This window comes from Danio rerio, chromosome 8, assembly GCF_049306965.1.
Source record: "Danio rerio strain Tuebingen ecotype United States chromosome 8, GRCz12tu, whole genome shotgun sequence".
In the NCBI taxonomy this organism is placed as follows: Eukaryota; Metazoa; Chordata; class Actinopteri; order Cypriniformes; family Danionidae; genus Danio; species Danio rerio.
Genome location: NC_133183.1, coordinates 13,620,943 through 13,643,119, shown reverse-complemented (window position 1 = coordinate 13,643,119; position 22,177 = coordinate 13,620,943). Strand labels below are relative to the sequence as shown.

The 22,177-nt window shown below is 36.9% G+C and overlaps 2 protein-coding genes across 24 annotated transcripts in view; one reads left to right on the top strand and one right to left on the bottom strand.

Moving 5' to 3' along the window:
• Nucleotides 1-22,177, top strand: part of med27 (mediator complex subunit 27) — a 241,308-nt gene that overhangs the window by 59,756 nt on the left and 159,375 nt on the right. The window contains exon 3 of one of the 17 annotated variants that reach the window (XM_073909240.1): nt 2,957-3,103. The exons of the other annotated variants lie outside the window; for them this stretch is intronic. The gene's annotated coding sequence lies outside the window, so the exon portion shown is untranslated. The remainder of the gene's footprint in view (nt 1-2,956; nt 3,104-22,177) is intronic. 17 annotated transcript variants of the gene reach the window in all.
• The window catches only part of ntng2a (netrin g2a), a 121,600-nt gene that overhangs the window by 47,006 nt on the left and 52,417 nt on the right, over nt 1-22,177 (bottom strand). The gene's annotated exons all lie outside the window — the stretch shown is intronic.

The window sequence follows — 22,177 nt, the reverse complement described above, 5'->3', positions numbered from 1 at the left end:
GGCAAAAGCTGCACCACCAAGAACGATTCCTTTTATTTGGTTGGGTCACCCGAGGAAGCTCATTAGCTCACCTACTTGGCTCAAGAAATCCGCTAGGCTAATTAGCGGAGTCAGAAAACGTAGCACAGGGCTAAAAGCAGTACCTGTGGGGAATATTGGAGATTGGAAGATCTTTGCATTGGGGTTGATGTGTATATACTGTATAAAGGTGGCAGGGATCATTCTGGTGTTTCTTATGGGCAAAATGGTGGCTGGTGTGGAGAACATTTGAGATATAAAGAGGGATTTGAGTGCTGGAGGTCAGCAGGTTTTGACTTCTTTGCATAAGCTGTTATTGGAGATTTTACTTACAGCCTAATCACAATGCTGAACTTGTGAACTGCAATAAATCATACATCCTATTTTATTAAAATTGTATTGGCTCAAGATAAATGCGCTTGAACTCTGTGTTAGATATTTGGACCAAGAATATATCTTTAATATGAATTTTTTAAAATCTAAGTTACAGAATCAAACTTGCAAATTTGATGACAAAATAGGGAAAATAGTGTATCAGAATATTTAATATGTTTAATTAGTACTAAATATAAAAGAAAACACATAAAAGAAAGAAACAAATTATTTAAGGGTAAATAACTGAAATTACTAACACTAAAATAATAATTAATTATTCATTCATTTTCCATCAGGTTAGTCCCTTATTTATCTGGGGTTGCCACAGTAGAATGAACCGCCAACTATTCCAGCATATGTTTTATACAGCAGATGCTCTTCCAGCTCCAACCCATTACTGGAAAACACCCAAACACACTCTCATTTACACACACTTTTACATTATGACCATTTTAGTTTATTCAATTTACCTATAGCGCATGTCTTTGGACTCTAGTGGAAACCAGAGCACCCGGAGGAAACCCACGCCAACACCAACAACTTTCTTGCAGTGAAGTGACAGTGCTAACCACTGGGCCACCCCGCCACTAATAATCAATTAAATATACATGTTACGAAAAAAACAAATACAATGGGAAAGCACATAATATAATTAGTAGTACTTAAAATAAAATAATGATAAATTTAGAAATGAAAGCTTATTCAACTTGTTGGTATTTGAATACAAATAAATAATTGACGGTACATTTTTATCTTGTACATTTTTATCTTTATCTTTTTTTATAATAGTAATTTTAACAATCTAAAATCAAGGCAATATATTTGCTAAATCTTACAATAAAATACAAAAAAATTCAGTATATTTCAATATTATAGACATACTAAAATTTCTCTTGTTCTGTGGTTGAACTTGTGCATAGCAGTACATTTTTATTCATTCATTCATTCATTTTTCTTCGGCTTAGTCCCTTTATTCATCAGAGGTCGCCACAGAGGAATGAACCGCCACCTTTCCAGCATATTTTTTACACAGCGGATGTCCTTCCAGCTGCAACCCAGCACTGGTAAACACCCATACACTTACATTCACACACATTCCCAATTTACATTGGGTGTCAGCATCAATGCTTCCCATTAACTTTGAAATTTAGTTAATCCAATTTACCTAAAGTGCATGTCTTTGGACTGTCGGGGAAAACGGAGCACCCGGTGGACAACCACGCCGACATGGGGAGAACATGGAAACTTCACACAGAAATGTCAAATGACCCAGCAGAGTACTCAAACCAGTGACGTTCTTGCTGTGAGGCGACCAGCCACCAACATTTTTATTGTATTATTTCTTATTTTGACGTTGACATCTATTATTATTTTTTTTTTATGTATTTACTTTTTTATCTTAACAAGATGCAGGTAGGCGGCATGGTGGCTCAGTGGTTAGCACTGTCATCTCATGGCAAGAAGGTCACTGGTTCGAGTTCCGGCTGGGCCAGTTAGCGTTTCTGTGTGGAATTTGCATGTTCTCCTCGTGTTCACTCTGGTTTCCCCAACAGTCCAAAGACATGCGCTATAGGTGAATTGAATAAAGTAAATTGCCCATAGTGTATGTGTGTAAATGAGTGTGTATGGATGTTTCCCAGTACTGGGTTGCAGCTAGAAGGGCATCCGCTGTGTAAAACACGTAATGTAATGTGTATTTATATAGAGAGCATTTATTGTGTATGGCCATACACCCAAAGCACTTCAGAGTCATGAGGGGGGGGTCTCTCCACACCACCACCAGTGTGCAGCATCCATTTGGATGATGCGACGGCAGCCACAGGACAACGGGGCCAGTGCGCTCACCACACACCAACTGTAGGGGAAGTGGAGAAAGAGTGATAGAGCCAATTCAATGGATGGGGATGATTGGGAGGCCATGATCGTAAGGGCTGATTGAGGGACTTTGGCCAGGACACCGAGGTTACATCCCTATTCTTTACGAGAAGGGCCATGGGATTTTTAATGACCACAGAGTCGGGACCTTGGTTTCTCATCCAAAAGACGGCGCCCGCTGACAGTGTAGTGTCCCTTTCACTTTTACCGGGGCATTAGGACTCACACAGACCACAGATTGAGCACCCCCTGCTAGCCTCACTAACACCACTTCCAAAAGCAACCTAGTTTTGCCATGTGGTCTCCCATCCAGGTACTGACCAGGCTCAGCCCTGCTTAGCTTCAGTGAATAACTGGTCTTGGGCTGCAGGGTGATATAAAAACATATGCTGGATAAGTTGCCGGTTCATTTCACTGTGGTGACCCCTGATGAAGAAAGGGACTAAGCTGACGGAAATCGAATGAATTCACTCAATTTAACCTCTTTATATCTTCTTATGAGCCATAATCATTAATACATAAATCAATAATTGTAACTTCAACCTTATATACAGAACTACAGATTAGTGTGATCTTTTCAGACTTTTCTAGATGCTTCTAATCTTGATCATTATTAAACTCTCCCCATGATGACCCCTTGATGTCTGTAAGCACTACAGAGGCTGTGTTGGGTGTGCGTTTCTTGTAGATGCGGGTGAGTTTGATTCTCTTCGTCTGTGATGTTGGAGATAAAAACTCTGGGATCTGCGGGGACAGTAAACAGCATCCGTCTGCTCTCCTCCAAATATAGCGGCGTCTACAGGGGGAAGGGAATACCTCCAGAAAGCCAGAGAAAGTGAGTAATGATTATCAACCGTAATGAGAATAAATGGGGGATATTGAGATGGCCTCGGCTTGTCTCTTCTCATCGGTGGCTTTATAAGAAATATCTGCCGCGCTCCACAAAATGTCGCTTCGCTGCTTTTGAGCTTATGAGGAATGTTTAAGGGTAGTTGAGATTAAAGGTCTGGGGAGGAAAGCGGGTTAGTATGGAAATGATGACTTTTGCAATTACGATCTCTCTAATCAAATGAGTGTGTAAATCCCAATGCATCTGATTTTTTTCTCCATCCTCACTAGAGCGAACAGCTATCCATTTGCATGAAATATTTATGAAGATGACCTATATATTTCCATGCGGACACCCCATAGCCGAGCTGTGTATTGCTGTATAATGAGGTCACACCTCGCCCTATCAAGATACCCAGGCAAAAAATAAATAAATTTAAAAAGTGATGGCATGCCAATATATAAAACTTTGGGGTAAGAAAGTAGTGCCTCCCTCCAAGTGCCTTGAATGGATTATATTCCTTGTTTTATTTCAATAATTTTTTTGCCTTTCGAATGAAAAGAAATTGAATCCATTAAAAAATTATCTACATATCAGATAGAAAATTCTTTACCAAATGAAGGATATAAAAGGTTAGTGGAGTAATGATGGGGTGTATTTTTTATTAGATTTTTTTTTTTATTAATTTATTACGGTTTATGTTATTTATTTTTTATTGTAATAATATTGCACTTCTATTCCGCTTAAAGTGACATTGTATAATATAAGTTATTGTATAATGATGGTTTGTTCTGTAGACTATCGAAATAAATATATAGCTTTAAGGGGCTAATAATTTTGACCCTAAAATGTTTTTTTTTTTAATGTAAAACTATTCTAGCCGAAATAAAACAAATAAGACATGAAGGAAAAATATTATCAGACATACTGTGAAAATTTCTTTTCTCTGTTCAACATTTTGAAAATTTTAAAAAAGTAAAAAAGTCAAAGGGGTGGCTAATAATTCTGAATTCAACTGTATATATATATATATATATATATATATATATATATATATATATATATATATATATATATTTTTTTTTTTTTTTTTTTTTTTTTTGATAGTCAACAGAACAAACCACTGTTATACAATAACTTGTCTAATTACCCTAACCTGCCTAGTTAACCTAATTAACTTGGTTAAGCCTTTATAAGTCACTTTAAGCTTTGTAGAAGTGTCTTGAAAAATATCTAGTCAAATATTATTTACTGTCATCATGGCAAAGATAAAATAAAATTTGTTATTAAAATTATTATTTTTAGAAATGTGTTTAAAAAAAATCTTCTCTCCGTTAAACAGAAATTAGGGAAAAAAATAAACAGGGGGGGGGGGCTAAAAATTCTCAAAGCCAGTGTCATGAATATATAGGGTAGAAATAAAGATGAAGGTTTACAAACTTAAAATGCAAAATTCCCAAGAGTCTTAATATAGGTCCCCATGTGGTTAAAGCTTTTTTATTGAAGTTAATCACTTTTTGATATTAAAAATATGTTAATAAAGTAATAAACCATAAAAAAAAGATTACATATAAGGATCTTTAAAAATTATATATGTTTTTTTTCTTACTTGGTATTAAAAAATTAATAAAATAAATTTCACGTTTAAAGTTAGCAAATACTTTTCAAAATATACCAGATTTGTGGAGTGATGATTTGTATTTTTTGTTTGTTTGTTTTTTTACTAATAAATCATGTTTATATTTTTCTATAATTCTAGAAAAGTTGACTCAACTTAAAATTTTAAGGCAACCAGCTTAAGGACATCTTTTGTTTACTTAACTTAAGTCAGGTGCAGTACTTGGGTTGGAAGTTGAGTCAACTCAAAAAAGCTCCGCAGCCTTGTTGTAAATTGCCTTACAATTTGTGAGTAACCTTTATTTTTATAGTGTACAATGTTGCTGTTTAGAATATTATTTTAATATAAATAATCAACCTTTTAAAATTAAAATGATACTCAAAAAGAAATAAATTATGAAAAAAGACTATATTTAGGGAGAATTTACCAAAGTTATTAGAGGTATATATGTACACAAAAATTACAAAATAGTTTCCTTTGTGTTCTAATATTTAATGTTCTAATATTATTGCTGTGTTATATACTTGGTATTAGTAAAGCTAACACAAGTATTTGCATTATTATTGTTGTATTAATATTTAAATTATATTTTTATTATTAAAATAATATTTAAAATTAAAATGTAAAAATATTTATTTTAATTTATATATATATATATAAGCAATGTATTTTGGTTCATTTGAATTTAAAATATAGATTTGTGTGGGTGTACTTCTATAAGCTGAGCACTGTATATATAGTTTTTTTATTTTGAAAATAAAGTGCAGAATCTGACACTGATCAGGCTCTAACTTTTATTCTGCAGCAGCCATTTATTTTAGTTTTTCTGTCTTTTTTTGTTTGTCTTTTTTTCTTTCTTTTTTTTTCTCTATGTTTCCAATTCTCCCGTATCCACACCTTCTCATTTACTACATCTCCATCATCAATGACAGTGGAGACACAGAGTGTTCGGCGGAGGGTGATTATACTCCGTTTCATTTACTTTAATGACGTCTGTTTCCAAAAGCCGGAGGAAACAGTTAGACTTCAACCAACCTCTCGAGGCCTTTAAGCCATAATTAAAACCCAATGTCAATCACGCTCTCTTTCATTTGGCTGTTTCTCCAAAACCAAGTGCCCATCAAGCCTCTATCAAGACAAATTAATCAGCGGCGGAGCTCTTCTTTGCACAAATCCTCGCCTTAAGGGAGACCTCTCTGCTTTTGAGAGACAGCGCAGGATCTCAGGCCATCGTTAATCAATTAAAGCACAGCAAGGGCTCGTATCAATTTCTGACCAAATCCAGGGTGTGGGCTTTACAGTCCTCTCATCTACAGACTGGAATTAAGAGCTGCTCTCGGAGGAGCACTGAGATACAGGCCAGAAGCAGACTGTGTGTGTATTGTAGACATGTAGTAGAGCAATATGAGAATATGCATCTTACTCTCTTTTTTATTTTACTTTTTAAATTGTTTTATTTCTTACTTTTCCAAACTTTGAGGTCTGGTTTTTATTTTGTTTTGTTTTTATTTGATTTTATTTATATTTTAACATTGAGATATTAAGTGGTGGCGTTACATAGCAAGAAGATCGCTGGTTTGAGCCCCGGCTGGGTCAGTTAGAATTTCTGTTTGGAGTTCTTCCCGTGTTGGTGTGGGTTTCCTGTGGGTGCTCCGGTTTCCCCCACAGTCCAAAGACATGCGGTACAGATGAATTGGGTAAACTAAATTGGTCGTATTGTATGTGTTAATGCAAGAGTGTATGGGTGTTTCCGAGTGTTGGGTTGCGGCTGGAAGGGCATCCCTTGTGTGATACATATGCTAGATAAGTTGGCGTTTCATTCCGCTGTGGCGATCCCTGATTAATACAGGGACTAATCTAAAAAGAAAATGAACGAATGAATAATCAGTGGTGTAATCATAGTTTTTGTATTTAATTACCAAAGACAATATTAGCAAATTGCATACTTTGGTGTTCTTTATGGTCCCAAACTTCGTCTGGTTTGTATTTTTTATTTTCTGTATTTTTTTATTGTTTTAGTTTTATTTTTAATTTAATAAAATTTTTGTTGTTTTGGCTTTTATTTTATTTTGTTTTTATTTATTTATTTTGTTTTGTTTTTATTTATATTTTTAACATTGAGATAATCAGTGGTGTTATCTAAAATCATTTACAAATTTTGCAATATTCATGACCCATTATATATTCTTTACTCAAATTTGTGTATTTAATTACCAAAAAGAATATTTGGAAATTACATATTTTAGTGTTTTTTTACTAATCCAAACTGTTTGGTTCTGTTTTGTTTTGTTTTGTTTTGTTTTGTTTTGTTTTGTTTTGTTTTGTTTTGTTTTGTTTTGTTTTGTTTTGTTGTGTTTTCTTTTCTTTTCTTTTCTTTTCTTTTCTTTTCTTTCTTTTTGAGATAAGCAGTGGTGTAATCATATACCATTTCCAAAATTTGTAATATTCATGACCCAATATAATTGTTTTATTCAAGTTTGTGTATTTATTTAATTTAAGAAAAGACTAAAAAATGTATCCTTTAGATTAAATTTGACATAAACATGATTATTGGGTTTATTAATAATGCTAATTGATTATTGTACCATTAATTCAAGGTTTAATTTTCTTAAATGCAGAACAATGAGTGGCAAGAAAATTCTGAACATTTTAAGCAGTTGTTTCATGTCTAATCTTACATTATTTATGCACACATAGACCTATTTATTTTTATAAACAACAACACATAGTTAACATTTTGCACATAATATAACTACACACAATATTGTATATAATAATATATTGTACATACATCTGTCAAAATTAAATATTCTTATTTTTTATTTTATATTTTTTTATTCCATTATTATTTGTGTGTACAGTCACTATAATTTTGTTGCACTGTAGAAATTTCTGTCACGAAAACAAATTCGTACATACATGGTAATTAAGCTCTTTCTGATTCTGATTTACCTGGTAAATTCATTCTGGGTTCTTCACATAAACATCAGTCTACTGGCTCTTTTAAACACAGTAGAAAGTTGGGAAGTTTCTGATTTATTTCTTTGTTTATTTAATTACAAAAAAAATCTTTGCAAGCTTTTTTATGTTAAACTGAAAAACCTTTTAATTAGGAATTGCTTTGTTTTTGCACTTGCTTGATTTCCCATTTAACTCTTGTGTTATTGTAATTTTTGCCAACAACTACATTTAATAAGTAGAGAGGCACCAGTATGGATTTTTTGACCGATACCAATGACCCATAGAGTTTATGGGTTTAAAGGCCAATATATTAGCTATGAAATATAATTAGTGGGGTTTTTTTTAGTTTTTTTTTAGCATGATTGAAGACATACAGTGAGAAACTATTGTTATTTTAAAACCTTATCCTCAGAAAAGTTTAAACTGATCTCTGAACTTTCTTAATATATTTATTAAACTATTATTTTCTATGGCCAACTGTTTTAATATAAATAAAACCTACTGCCTGACTAAAAATATGCATTAAAAAAGCCACTGAACATTAATTAAAATCAAAATACTACTCATTCACTCACTCACTATCCTTCAGATTAGTTCCTGATTAATTAGGGGCCAGCACAGCAGTGCACCTATTACTCTGGTTTAGTTTTTCCAGTCGCACAAAATGCCTGTAAAATAATTTTAAAAAATGGCAGGCAGCAAGCACAATAAGTGATCCAACCAGCAGAAATAATAGATTATTTATCTGCTTAAAGATATCGGCCTAAACGCTAATGATAAGATTAAAAATATCACTTATCAGCTGATGGTGATAAGACTGCTAATAAATTGTGCATCACTAATTACAAGATATTCAAAACTCAGCAATGAAAAAAACGTGCATATAGCCCCTTTATCATAGGAAAGGGGTCATTCCTAATCAAAGCAACAGCCAATGAAGGGACATTTAGCATGTTTAGATTTGTAGTGTCAGAACAGGAATTGCATCTTCAACAAAAGTTGCCAGATAAAAGCAGCGCAGTCACACCAGCAACTAATGCAGGACATCTGCCGTAATGTAACGTCCCGCAAAAACACAGCACTCACAGTGATGCAAGCCCTTGGCAAAAGCAACGCTAAAAAGAAATCTGTCTGATTTGACAGCTGAATAAATGCCTGCTGGCGTTTTGTAAATTTGCACGGATAGTGAGTGTGAAAACTGCAAGCGATACAGACGCTAGCTTGCAGATTGGTATGCATTCCTCATCATCATGAATATTCTAAATTATTGACACCTCACCAAAAAAAGTGCCAAGTAGACAGTAAAGTCTGGTGATTAAAACCCAAGGACAGAAGGAATCATTTGTGCCACTGTTGAGGGAAGAGAGGGCAAGGCTGTTTGCACTTATTAAGGCAAGAAACTGCGGGTGAAAAGGGTAAAAAAACAAACAAACAAACAACAAACTTCCCCAGCTGATTGATTGCATTATGAATTGCAAACTTTTTGTATTACAAGTTTTCTAAAATGTTATGTTTAACTATGCAAAGGATGCATTGTTTAATAAAAAAAAATGCACTAATTTGCTTACATTTTAGCCCAAAACGTTACGATTGAATGCAATTTGGTTCACAATTATTTTTTTAAATACTAAATTTTAAGATTTTTACATAGGGGATTTGGGGTATTTCTATTGATTACTGCATAATTGAGACAATACAGAAAACAGACAGAAAAGAGAAGAACTTTTTTAGGATACAAGGCTGTACGTAATCAAGTAAATGATCAACAAGCAAATCCCTGTGGAAAAACCTTCAGAATATCCTACATCCCATTATTTTCCCCGATGTTCATCCATTGAATATTACAAGGCAACATATTAGAATGAACAAATTGCTTTCAGCAGACCTTGAATGACCCCAACGCCTCAAAATGAGTTTTTCCTTTGCGATATCACTTGTTATTTGAAGTGATCTGTTTCAGTTCTTTTAAATGGAAGTTCATAATTTGAAACGCAGTTTTCACAGACCTTCAGGCACAAATTGATGCAAAAAAATAAACACTGTAATTTGTGCTACTTTTGTGCTACTAGAGGGTGTATATTAAAAACAAAGGCATAATCTGATGTTACTGTGTCTGTGAGTGTGTAATCATGGGAGTTGTGGTAATCTAGGAGAGTGGTATGGTACTGTACGGTTCAGTACAGTTTCCACTGTCAAAAGGCACCAAAGAGCGAACCGCACCGTACCACTTTTTGGCTACCCTTTGCAAAGGCGGAGCAAGACGCTATTGGTTTACACAGAAATGTCACTCACACACAAGCTGGAGAATGAAAACAAAGAAACCGCCATTTTTAAATACACAGTCGAGACATTACACTGCAATACTATATACATATAAGAAAGAGCCATGGTTTACCCAAGCTCAAACAAACCTTATCGTCGTCTTGATAAGCAGCCACAAAGCCAAGAAAGACAAAAAATCTGTCTTGTCCTGTTTTTGTTTCACAAGGCTGTCTAAAAGTGCGAGCGGTTTCACTTTCTCCAGAGAGCTTGCTGCGCGTCTATATTAGAAATAATGAACTTTTTGAGCTCATGATAATAATGTGCGTGTAATTATTCAAGTGCTTCTGACGTGATCCTTTCAGAAATCAACAAACGTGAGAGTAAATTAATATAAAACAAAAGAGAAGCCGGGAAGAACAGAGAAAAGGATTCTTTCAGCAACCTAAACCATGAACAAACTGCCATGTTTAACTACTATCGACTTTTGGACTATTACGAACTGAGAATGACCGAGTTACTTTCTAACAAAAGGTTACATGTGCTGGGGAAGTTTAAAGATACAGATGAGAGGTTTGCACTGACTGTAGGCTATGCGTTGCATGTTGTTTTTGACCCCAAATAAGGAATAAATGTATGTTGTGTGTAGATTTTCTGTAATTGGTAACATATCGGAGACTGTAAGGGATATACATATTCATATTTGTTGCATTTATTTATTTATTTATTTATTTATTTATTTATTTAATATAATTGGTCTGCAGTTATAATCAAATTATGTTAATAGAAAAGTTTATTATGTGTGTATAAAAGTATTTATGTGTATAAAGCCTCTGTTTTGAGAGAAGTGCTTCTCATATGATATGTGAGTGACCTGTACAGCTTTACTTTGAGCGAGATTTCCTCGAGCGAAAATGAAGTCAACTAAAACTTTCTGTCGTACCCTTTTGGCAGTGGAAACACAAGCCTGATTAAGGCGACCTGTACCGACCCATAGCATACCGTACTGTAGCAGTCAGTAGAAAAGGGCCATAAGAGAGTTGTTAATAGATGAGCTAATGTATTCAAAACATATTATCATAATAGTATAAAGCAGAATAAAAATGATAACCATTTAAGCAAAACAAGACCACTGAAGCGATTGCTAATGAGAGACGAGCACACGGCATAATGGAAGCAGCAGAGATTTTATTATGCCACAGTCTACCACTTCCGGTACTTCGCTTTGCCACTTTTTCCCTTTGTCATTTAATTTTATTATGTATAACTTCATCTGTAAACTAATTAGATTTTTTTTTTTTGCATACAGTATATGAATTTCTCAAGTTGTTACCAACATCCGGGGAAAATTTCAAGTCAACGACACCTTGTGTTCAATACTTATTTTCCCCGCTGTAATCTGGCAAATTATCTTTACGCAAATCCCTGTGGATAACCTTCAAAATATCTCTCCGTAAAGGGCTGGGTTTGATGAAGTGGTCCATGTATGTTTTTAGCGCAGAATCAGGCAAACTCACTGCGGGTTGCAGGAGAGCAGCAGGAGGCGTCCTAGACCTCGACGGGGGCCAAGTAGCAGCATCTTTTTCTGGGGTGTGAGGTGAGGTTTCTCTGCCCTGCACTCTTAGAATGAGTGGATCCAGGGCAGCTAAATCCAGACACCGCAGGGCTGGGACCCCACTGCTTGGGACAGGAACAGATCTCATGGGCACGCTCACTGCCAGCCTCTGCTGTTGGGATAGGATCAAACCCCTATCTGGCCATCTGTGGCTGGAGAATCAGGAGTGTGTGGTAAACATATGGCCCTTAATGCTCCTGCAAAACAGAGGAGCTGAAAGGAGAAATCCATTACTGACTAGTCAGCTGTAGTGGATTCTTCTGCTTCTGTACTGGAAGCTTCAGTGTCTGATCTGCAAGCTTAGTTTGTAAGGCTGGCGAATACATACACTGCCCATCCAAAAGTCAAGCATCCTCATAATTTGTTGGAATGACTTTAGCTTTGATTAGGGCACACATTCCCCTTATCATGGTTTCAATATGCTTTTGTGATGGCACATTTTTTCCATGCATATGTTTTTCACCAAGATCTTCTATTGATGATCTGAGTCAGACTGCTGCACTATATTCCAAAGATGCTCAATAGTGTTAAGGTCTGGACTCTGTGTGCTAACCCGTGTGTAAAAAAAATGTCTCATGCTCCCTGAACAACTCCGATAAGTCCTGGCATTGTCATCTTGGAATATGCCTGAACCATCATGCAAGAAAAAAATCTATTGATGGTATATCCTGGTAATTCAGTATTTTCAGATAGTCAGCTGACCTTATTCTTTTAGCACATAACATTGCTGAATCTAGACCTGACTTACTGCAACAACCCCAGATTACAGTGCTGCCCCCACTGGGTTGTATAATAGGTAGTAGGCATGATGGGTGGGTTCCTTCATCCTCCTTTCTCCTTATCTTTATGTGCCCATTACTCTGGAACAGGTTAAATCTGGACTCATCAGACTACATGGCCTACCATTGCTCCAGAGTCCAATCTTTGTTTCGTAGCTACTTGAAATTCTGTTAAAAAGCCTCATTGATATGTGGTTTTCTTAAGACTACACAGCTCTTTATTCGCAGTTCCTTGAGTTTCCTTTACATTGTGCTTGTGGAAATGCTCATTCTTTCTATTTTAAATATACAGTGCATCTGGAAAGTATTCATAGCGCTTCACTTTTTCCACATTTTTCCCACAGCCTTATTCCAAAATGGATTTAATTTATTTATTTCCTCAAAATTCTACACCAGCACCCCTTAATGACAATGTGAAAAAATAGTTTTTGAAATTCATTACAAATAAAAAACCTGAAAAATCACATGTACATAAATATTCACAGCCTTTGCTCAATACTTTGTTGATGCCATTTGGCAGCAATAACAGCCTCAAGTCTGTCTGAATATGATGCCACCTGGCATACCTGTCTTTGGGAATTTTTGCCTATTCCTCTTTACAGTACCTCTCAAGCAGAGATCAGGTGGGATGGGAAGCGACGATGTACAGCCATTTTCAGATCTCTCCAGAGATGTTCAATAGGATTTAGATCTAGGCTCTGGCTGGGCCACTCAAGGACATTCAGCAAGTTGTTGTGAAGCCACTCCATTGATTATTTGGCAGTGTGCTTTGGGTCATTGTCCTGCTGGAAGATAAACCATTGCCCCAGTCTGAGGTCAAGAGCACTCTGAAGCAGGTTTTCATTCAGGATGTCTCTGTACATTTCTGCATTCATCTTTCCCTCTATCCTGACTAGTCTTCCAGTTCCTGTTGCTGAAAAACATCCTGGTACTAACCTGGTGATGAGCGGTGCCTGGTTTTCTCCAAACAGAGAAATTTTGGCAAATTCCAGGTGGGGAGTGGCCACTCTACCATACAGGCCTGATTGGTGGATTGCTGCACAGATGGTTGTCCTTTTGCAAGGTTCTCCTCTCTCCACAAAAGAATGCTGGAGCTCAGACAGAGTGACCATCAGGTTATTGACCACCTCCCTGACTAAGGCTCTTCTCCCCCGATCACTCAACTTAGATGGCTGGCCAGCTTTAGGAAGAGTCCAGGTAGTTCTAAACATCTTCCACTAACGGATGATGAAGGCCACTGTGCTCATTGGAACTTTCAAAGCAGCTGAAATTTTTCTGTAACCTTCCCCAGCCTTGTATCTCGAGACAATTCTGTCTCGGAGGTCTGCAGACAATACTTTTGTCTTCATGCTTGGTTTGTGTTTTGACATGCACTGTCAACCCTGGGAACTTATATAAGAATATAAATATATATACAATACTTTCTGGATGCACTGTAGTCGTGAGTGCTAATGTTTGTTTTTTTTTAAGATTTGGTTTCACCAGTTGTTAAGTGAACACCAATCTCGATCATTCAAGATGTTTTTTCAACCACATTTCTTCAAGATGAAGGTTCCATAATCCTTCCAGTTTTTAATAATGCATTAGACAGTTCTCATTTCAGCAATCTTCTTAGACATTTTCAAGCTTGAAACGACCACAGAATGTGCAGTCAAACTCAAAACTTGCCTGATTAAAATGAAAATAAATTCAAAGAATTCAATCTGTGAATAAGCCACTTTCCTTTATCTTTTCTCTTTCAGTTTGGCATTGACATTGTTGATGGTGACTGTATAATTATGAGACCAGTTGGATTGCATTGGATAATTGCTGCGTTAGGTAACAGTGGTTAGTATTTATAATTCAGGTTGGCTGCAAAACTAATGCATGCGTGTGTATATATATACTCTTAAAACATTTCATTATCAGTCTGATGTGCATCCTGGAATGTGCCTCATGTAATATTACAACAAACAATGTTTTGTATTATTATGAACAATGTATAAATAGCTTCACCTAAAGCAATATGAACTGCCTTTGAACAGAATATTTTCTTAAGATGACATATGTAATCCTATTTAATTTTTGTATTTTACATCATTTAAAAAAAGAGAAGTATTATTTCTGAGCCATTTATAGTTGAACATGGAAATAGTGGTTTATTTATGTTTTATTTTTTTGCATTAATTTAGACTCAATCCCAATTCTATCCCTTAGACCAGGGATGTCAAACTCGATTCCTAGAGGGCTGCAGCCCTGCACAGTTTGGTTCCAACCCTGATTAAACACACCTGATCAAACTAATTGAGTCCTTCAGGCTTGTTTAAAACCTACAGGTAAGTGTGTTGGGGCAGGGTTGGAATTAAACTGTGCAGGACTGCGGCCCTCCAGAAATTGAGTTTGACATCCCTGCCTTAGACCTTCCCTTTAATCCTCGTTTTAAAAAGGAGCAGGGGTGTCCCGATTCCCTTACCTTGGGGGCGTAGGGCTAGATGCCCCTTCAAACAGAGTTTTTTTAGGACTACACTCAAAACCAAGGGGTAAGAAAATTTCACAGAATACACCAGCCACAACGACAGCATGGCTGCACATGGAAGTAAGGCACAAATTAGTCCAACAAACAAGCATTTGTATTATTATAATCCACAATAATATCTCCTGTATAGCAGCCCCACAACATTCTGACACTCAATGACACTCGAATACTCTGTCAGAAAAGTCTTGTGGCTGGGAATGAGCTTTTTACAGTGTCTGCTATAATATTAATATTGATTTTTTGTGTTTACATAGATGAATATTGCCACGGTGTAAATGCACAGTATAGTTATGATCATATTGCCTCATTATATCATTATGATAGCATCATATATGCCTTTAGTGATTTCCTGAAGATAAATACCAAAACATAACACATAGAATAACTACAACAGTCGCTTTTATTGATCTCATATAGAGATAGAGATCACGTTGACATATGATGACGTGTGCAGGTGTTGTAGTGCTGTCCCATTTCTTAGGGGTACCCTTTACACTCTGTTTCAAAGGCAATGGGAAGGGGTAGGGGTACAAAAAAGGATTGAGCCTAAATGTTCATGTGGGTTTCCTCTGGGTGTTACGATTTCCCCCACAGTCCAAAGACATGCGCTATAGGTGATTTAAAAAGCTAAATTGGCTGAGTGTGAATGTAAGAGTGTATGGGTGTTTCGTGGTGTTGGGTTGTGGCTGGTAGGGCATCCGCTGCTTAAAAAACATAAGCTGAATACGTTGGCGATTTTGTTTACGCTGTGGCGACCACTGATTAATAAAGAGAGTAAGCTTAAAAGAAAATGAATGAATAAATGACTAATGATCTTGTGCAGACATATGTGTCTGAAACCACCGCATTATTATTTCTCCTTGGCTCACATAAAATGCAAACTGTCAAGCAAAAAGTTAGCATAATTCTTGTAACTGATCAAACTAATTAAGTGACAAAATAAAAAATAAATTCATACCACAAACATGTTTTTAATTTTCTACTGAACGTAGATTTTCTGCCTCAAGCATCGCCCTGCTTTTGATTAGAGCAAAGAAACTTTTTTTTAAAACCTGCCATTGCTTAGGTAATGAGGTTTTGGATAAATCTGCACAACTAAAGACGAACGTGACGTAACTCTCCCCGGGGTGTCGTTGAGGAACATTTATAGAATATCATTATGAGCATTTATGCCTTTATGGAATGCAGCGGCTAGATTTCTTTCAAGATTTGTTTAAAAGCAGCAAAGTCTGGTGCAAATAACGGGAGCATGGTGCTGGGATGAATAAACAGCAGTGGCACTAAACAAACACAGATAGACAGATAAAAGGCTGCCGCTGGAGTCCGTTGCTCTGAAGCAGCTGGAAGCTGCTGTTAATGGGAGCTTGATTTATTTCTCCCACAGTCTTCTCTCACGAGACACCCTGACTATTTATTCTCATTTGCACAGAAGCACTGCCAGGCTCATCATGAGGCACTTACGCAAACAAAAACGGATGGTGGAAAGACGAGGACAATCGGTGCCCGGAGAATCACCTCGGGCCAGCCTAGATTGGTCATTATCACCAGTAGCCGACTGACTTATTACCTCCATTTTGAGGAGGGTTGAGGAAGAGCGCTGAAAAAGAATGTGCAGGAAGAGCGGCCATTAGTGAGCGCTAATGTGTGAACGCTTCCAAATGATCCGTACGGCCCGTGAACCTTGAGAAAACCACCCACTTTGTTAACAAGCTCAACATCTTGGGCCTCATTCAGCTTTTATGTGTTTTATTTTCTGTCCATTAAGAATGTAAGGTGCAAATTGAACATGACAGCTCTCCAAAAAATAAGACTGAATTCAGTTTACATGCTGTTCAGGCAGCGATTGATATTGATTGACACGAGCTGCTCACTGCCAGTAATTGGCTTCAAATGTTCTTTTCTCTTCCTCATCCAAATCCTTCCACGGGACCCTGAAAGCTTTGACCTCTGCTAACAATGCTGGATTCAGGCTGGCTCGCCGTGCAAACAACTTCCTCTTTCTCGCAAGATGCCTGTTTTCATATTCCCTATTATCGGCGCTTCCACATTTTTGAAGTATAGCAGCTAAAAAAGGTCAGCCACACAATAGCACATCTATGTGTTAAAAGCCAGGCGCTGGGAGTTAGCTTCTGAATGTGCTCTTTTATTTCTCATTTTTTACTCGGCTGTGCCAGGGGAGCGGCTAATGAAAAATGCCCCACTGTTTCCTCGCCAATGCCCGAGAGAGCTGCCCATACAAAAGTATTGCTGAAGGGTGGTGGCAGACCAGAGACCTCGCCGTTCCTCATGGAGGATTTGCAGTTAAAAGGTTGGAGAGACATGGGAGAGAGAAAGCGCTCCCCATGAGGCCAAAGGCCCTTCCTGTACCACTGCTACTGAATCGCAGACGACCTTGAAAGCTTTGGCACCGGCAGCTCCTGTAAATTATTCACACAGGATGCAGAAAAGGGCTTCTTCTGCACTCCCGGACGAAAGGGCGGAAGCCTGAAGCAAAGCACGTGGAAGAGATGCGGATTAACGCTGAGGAAAGAAGACGTGCGCACAACCGGAGACTGAGAGAGTGGTCTTGCCGTTGCCTGTGCACATCAAAAAAAGTTGAAGGAGAGAAAGAATAAGGGAGGTCCCTTCATAATTAATTTCTCCCCCCCACGGAAACATCGCGATGGGGCCAATTATTGCCAGAATGTGACTCCGTTGCCTGCTGCGTCACTGTCCACAGAGCTCTATCCTTCAGGCATCCGCATGATGCTACGTGTACAGTGAGATGGGCACACAGTTATCATAGAGGTCAAATCATAGTGGTCGGGATCCCAATTTGAAAGTAATTCTATGCAGTCATATCTTGCATCAGATTACATTTTGGTGGAGCTGAACAGCAATAGTTAAAACTATCATATCAGTCAGTTGAAATCATTCAATCATTTATTCATTCAGGCTAAGTCCCTTTATTAATCAGGGGTCGCCACAGCAAAATGAACCACCAACTTATCCAGCACATGTTTTAGGCAGCGAATGCCTTTCCAGCAGCAACCCAACAATGGAAAACACCCATGCACTATCATTCACACACAAATTCTACAGCCAATATAGTTTATTCAATTCATCTATAGTGCATGTCTTGCGTGTATAGAACATGCAAACTCCACATAGAAATGCCAACTGACCCAGTCGGGGCTCGAACTAGCGACTGTCTTATTTCTTATTGTGCTACCCAATGCGCCACCGTGATGCCAGTTGAAATCATTTCAAAGTTAAGTATAGAATATTATGACATTTTTGTATAATACAATGCATTTTAATCAATAATAATCACTAATGTTAAAAACTGAAATAACTGGCAGCAAATATTACCATTGTTCTTGGAAAAAAATATTAGTGACTATTAGTGATGGCGCTTTGAAATAGCAGTTTAGGACTGTTCTATGATCTTCCAGGAAATCTGACTCTGCCATGTTCACTTTACCTGGGTGTTTCAGCCTTTCCGTTGACCTCTTTCTTGGCTGTTTTTTTTTTTTTTTGTTTTTTTTGGATTTAGATGCCATCCTGTATAAATACTGTTGTTTATAAGTTGTTTTTAGTCAGAAAGGAATAGAGGGTTTTTGAGTAAATAAATGAAACCGAGCAAGGAAAGAAGAGATACAAGCCTACTCAAGCGTGTTATTTTTAACACTTTTGTGTGGTAAAAATAAGTTTTGTGTTTGGTGAGTGTCCGTTTTAGACCCTATAAAATATTGTGTACAGTGCCGGCCTGTCTAACAGACAATATAGGCGGTCGCCTAGGGCCCCGCGCTTCTTCGAGGGCCCTACGAATGCTGCTCATGTATACTTACTGTGAAGGTAAGCGTGAGTATGAGCTTGTACGTATAAATCATGAACATTGCGCAATGCACAAACCCCAATAAACGCGTTGCAATCCACAACAATGACAGTGAAAAAAATATCCTCCACGTTTCTTTAAAAGAATAAAATTCATACATAACAAATAGCTGAAAACGATAAGAAATACACAACAGTATGACTAAAAGCAGAAAATATTACCCAGCAGCACCACCACCACTCTTACACTGTTGGGTGGGTTACACTTAAAAAAAGATTTTTGCTAAATTGTGCTAAATTTTTGCTAAAAACTATTTATGTGTTGAATTTAAACAAACAAATTAAATTATTAATGTTCAACTTAATTTGTTTGTTTAAATTCAGGCTAAATAAATTGTTTACAACCACTTAACTTTAAAAAAATTAGGTAAATCCAAGGAATCATCTTTGAAATATTTTTTCAGTGTAGAATGACGTTAACGCTTTCCCACACAGATTCCACATCTCTCTATATTGCTCACATTCGATATAAACCCGAAAAAGTCTTAAAGGTATAAGTAATATAACGTCACGAATGTCGTTGCAATTTTTAATTGATCTTAATCGAATTTTAATTTTAAAATGTTTACATATTTTTACATATGTATTATAGGTTAAATATGTTACAGTTAATAAAAATGTATACACTCAAATAATAAAATAAAATAATACATTTTTGTGATTTCTTCTCACTGTTTTTACACCAGTGGGCCCATATTTTTTTCGTGCTTAGGGCCCCTCAACCCTATGGGTCGGCACTGAAAGGTATTAGGTGTGCCTGCAGCTTTTCCGTTGGATGGCGCTTTAACCACAGATTTTTAGCTTGCCTTTTTACAATACTAGATAGGACGGTATTGTATGTGTACCCTATGTGATGTGATGTGATGTGTTGTGTTCAAGTAAAATATAATTTTGTTTGTTTTAGTTTTTTTTTGTAATAAACATGCTTTTACACTATACTGTATGTTTTAAAAGAGAAACAATACATGTTGAGAAGTATAGCCCTAGGGTGCTAAAATTTAAATTGCGTTGGGGTGAAATAATTGTTTTGATTTCTTTGACCATAATGGCGATGTTATTACCTTAAATCTTAAATGTGTGCACGCTGCAAGATGTGAAAACTATGTCCTGTGCCTGCAGGGTAATAATAATAGTAATAATAAACTAATAATACATCTATAATGCTGGGATCGGTTGTGCTTTTACTTAAAAAATGGTTATCTGTTGCACGATAACCTAAAGTGTGGAAAAATATAATACTGCAGTTCTCACTCTGGAAAAAAATCCTCTTATCGCCGGCACATTGTATCAAGGAAAGCATAGACAGCATCAGGTCATCACAATTGACAAATTAGCAAAGAAGCAGGTCATTTTAGATGTACTTAAAAGCTTAGAATAAGTATCCTCTCAGGTAGGTTTATTTAAAGTCTGCATGTCTGGTGTGGATTTGAGAACATTCAAAAGCATTTTTTTTCTATGGATGTGTGAATATTAAAATATTAATGTTAAAATCGAGCCATCAGTAATATGCCTTTCAGATGTTCAAAGCATCAGTTGTGAGTAGAAACTAGTATACTTGTGTAAGTGTAAGTCTAGACATGTGAAATTTAGACTTGCACATTTGTGCTCCTTGTTTAAATATCCCATTCATGTTTGTTATATACAGTAGAATCTGTTTTGTTGAGTAGAATCGAGTGTGATGTGGTTTGTGCTGTAATGAGTGGGCAGAGTAGAAGAGCATTTAATGCACAAGATTGTTTTAGTGCAGGTGGGATTGGCCCAGTCGCCTGAACAGGAACGTCCTGCTGTTATGGCATTGCACTAGATACAGTCTCCATACAGAATGGCCGGATGAATTTTTGATGAGCGATGGCGTTCTGATGAAAAATTCTGTTTGCCTTCCTGGGACACCCCCTTTTATTCTGCGCCCCTAGGGTGGGGATCTGGGCAGCGGAGATATTTACGCCTGCGGTGCCTGCTTTCAGGGAGGCCGAACGACCCTAATAGAATTTCAAAGATCCCCTTGTGAATGAAAAAGCAGGGGAGGACAGTCTTCTGTTGTTCCCTCTTTCCCTTCACTTGTGCTTTCTGTCTCCCTGATAACCTTTTAAAGATATTTTCATCATCTGACACCACAGAGAGTTGCTGTCAAATTTCAGTAAAACGTTTAAGATGTTTGATATACAGGTCACTTTAATTCCTTCATTATTAATGGTGCAGATCATTACCCAATATGGTTAGTAGACATGCTTGACCAGTAGAATCATTTTCCATTAAAGGGATGGCTTACCCAAAAAAAATCACTATTTACTCACCCTGAGTTGATTTCAAACCTTTGAGTTTCTTTCATCCTTTTTTTTTTCTTTGGAAAAAAAGCTAAAAACTTGTAACCATTGACTTCAATATTAGGAAATACAAATACTCTGGAAGTCAAAGGTTACAGGTTTCTTCAAAATATATTATTTTCTCTTCAACAAAAGAAAGTCAAAAAGATTTGGAACAATTGAAGAGCCCCTATTATGAGTTTTTGAAAATGACCTTTTATGCAGTGTGTAACACAGATCTAAGTAAAGTGAAATATCCAGCTGAGGCTTAAATTTGAAAGTGCACAGTGTTTAAAACTATTGATTCATCTTTAAAAGAGTCGACTAATGGTTCAAATGAATCATCGGGGTAACGAATCTTTAGCCTTGTCGGCGTGATGACGATACAGAACTCAAGCCCCGCCCAAATGTTGCATGCGCAGACCCAGGAAAATTTAAACCCCTGGCCCCGCCCACAAACACTGTAGAAAGAAAAAGAGAATTACAAGCACTGTAGCAGATCCCGGCTGAATCATGTCACGAAGACGCTGTGCTCTGAAGTGTGAGGGAAAGTTAGTGTTATTTTCCCTACCCAAAGATGAGGCTGTGAAGATGTGTATATTGCAAAAATACCTCAACATTATAGCCCCAACGTTGTGCTGTGTTCCCATCATTTTTCAGTTTTTTTCCCTGCCAAGCCCCGCCATTTTTCAATCACGCTTACAACAGGGGATTCATCGGCCAGATTCATCGACAGATGATGTATGGGACTTTGTCAGAGCTTGACAGAAACTTTACAGTACACAGTTTATGATTTCTTTCTCCACTTCACAAGTGTAAGTAACTTAAGTGCAATTAAAATGGTTTCTATAGCTTTCAAATTCTCTATTTAATTGTGTTTTGTAACTTGTAATCGCTCCACGTGGTTTGTACTGTATCAGGTTAACTCTTTAATCTTTAACCTCCTCAGTTTTCTTTAACTCTTTTTCTCATATGTCGTCTAAAACCACGTTAAAAATGTGCAGCGTGCCACTTCGTTTACGTATTTATCCTCTGCTGCCTTTGCTATGGCCACCGTCAGCTGTTCTTGCACACGTGTGGCGGTCAAGTTTTAATTGATCTTAATCTAATTTTAGTTTGAAATGAAATGGCATCCAAACGGTATCTATCTAGAG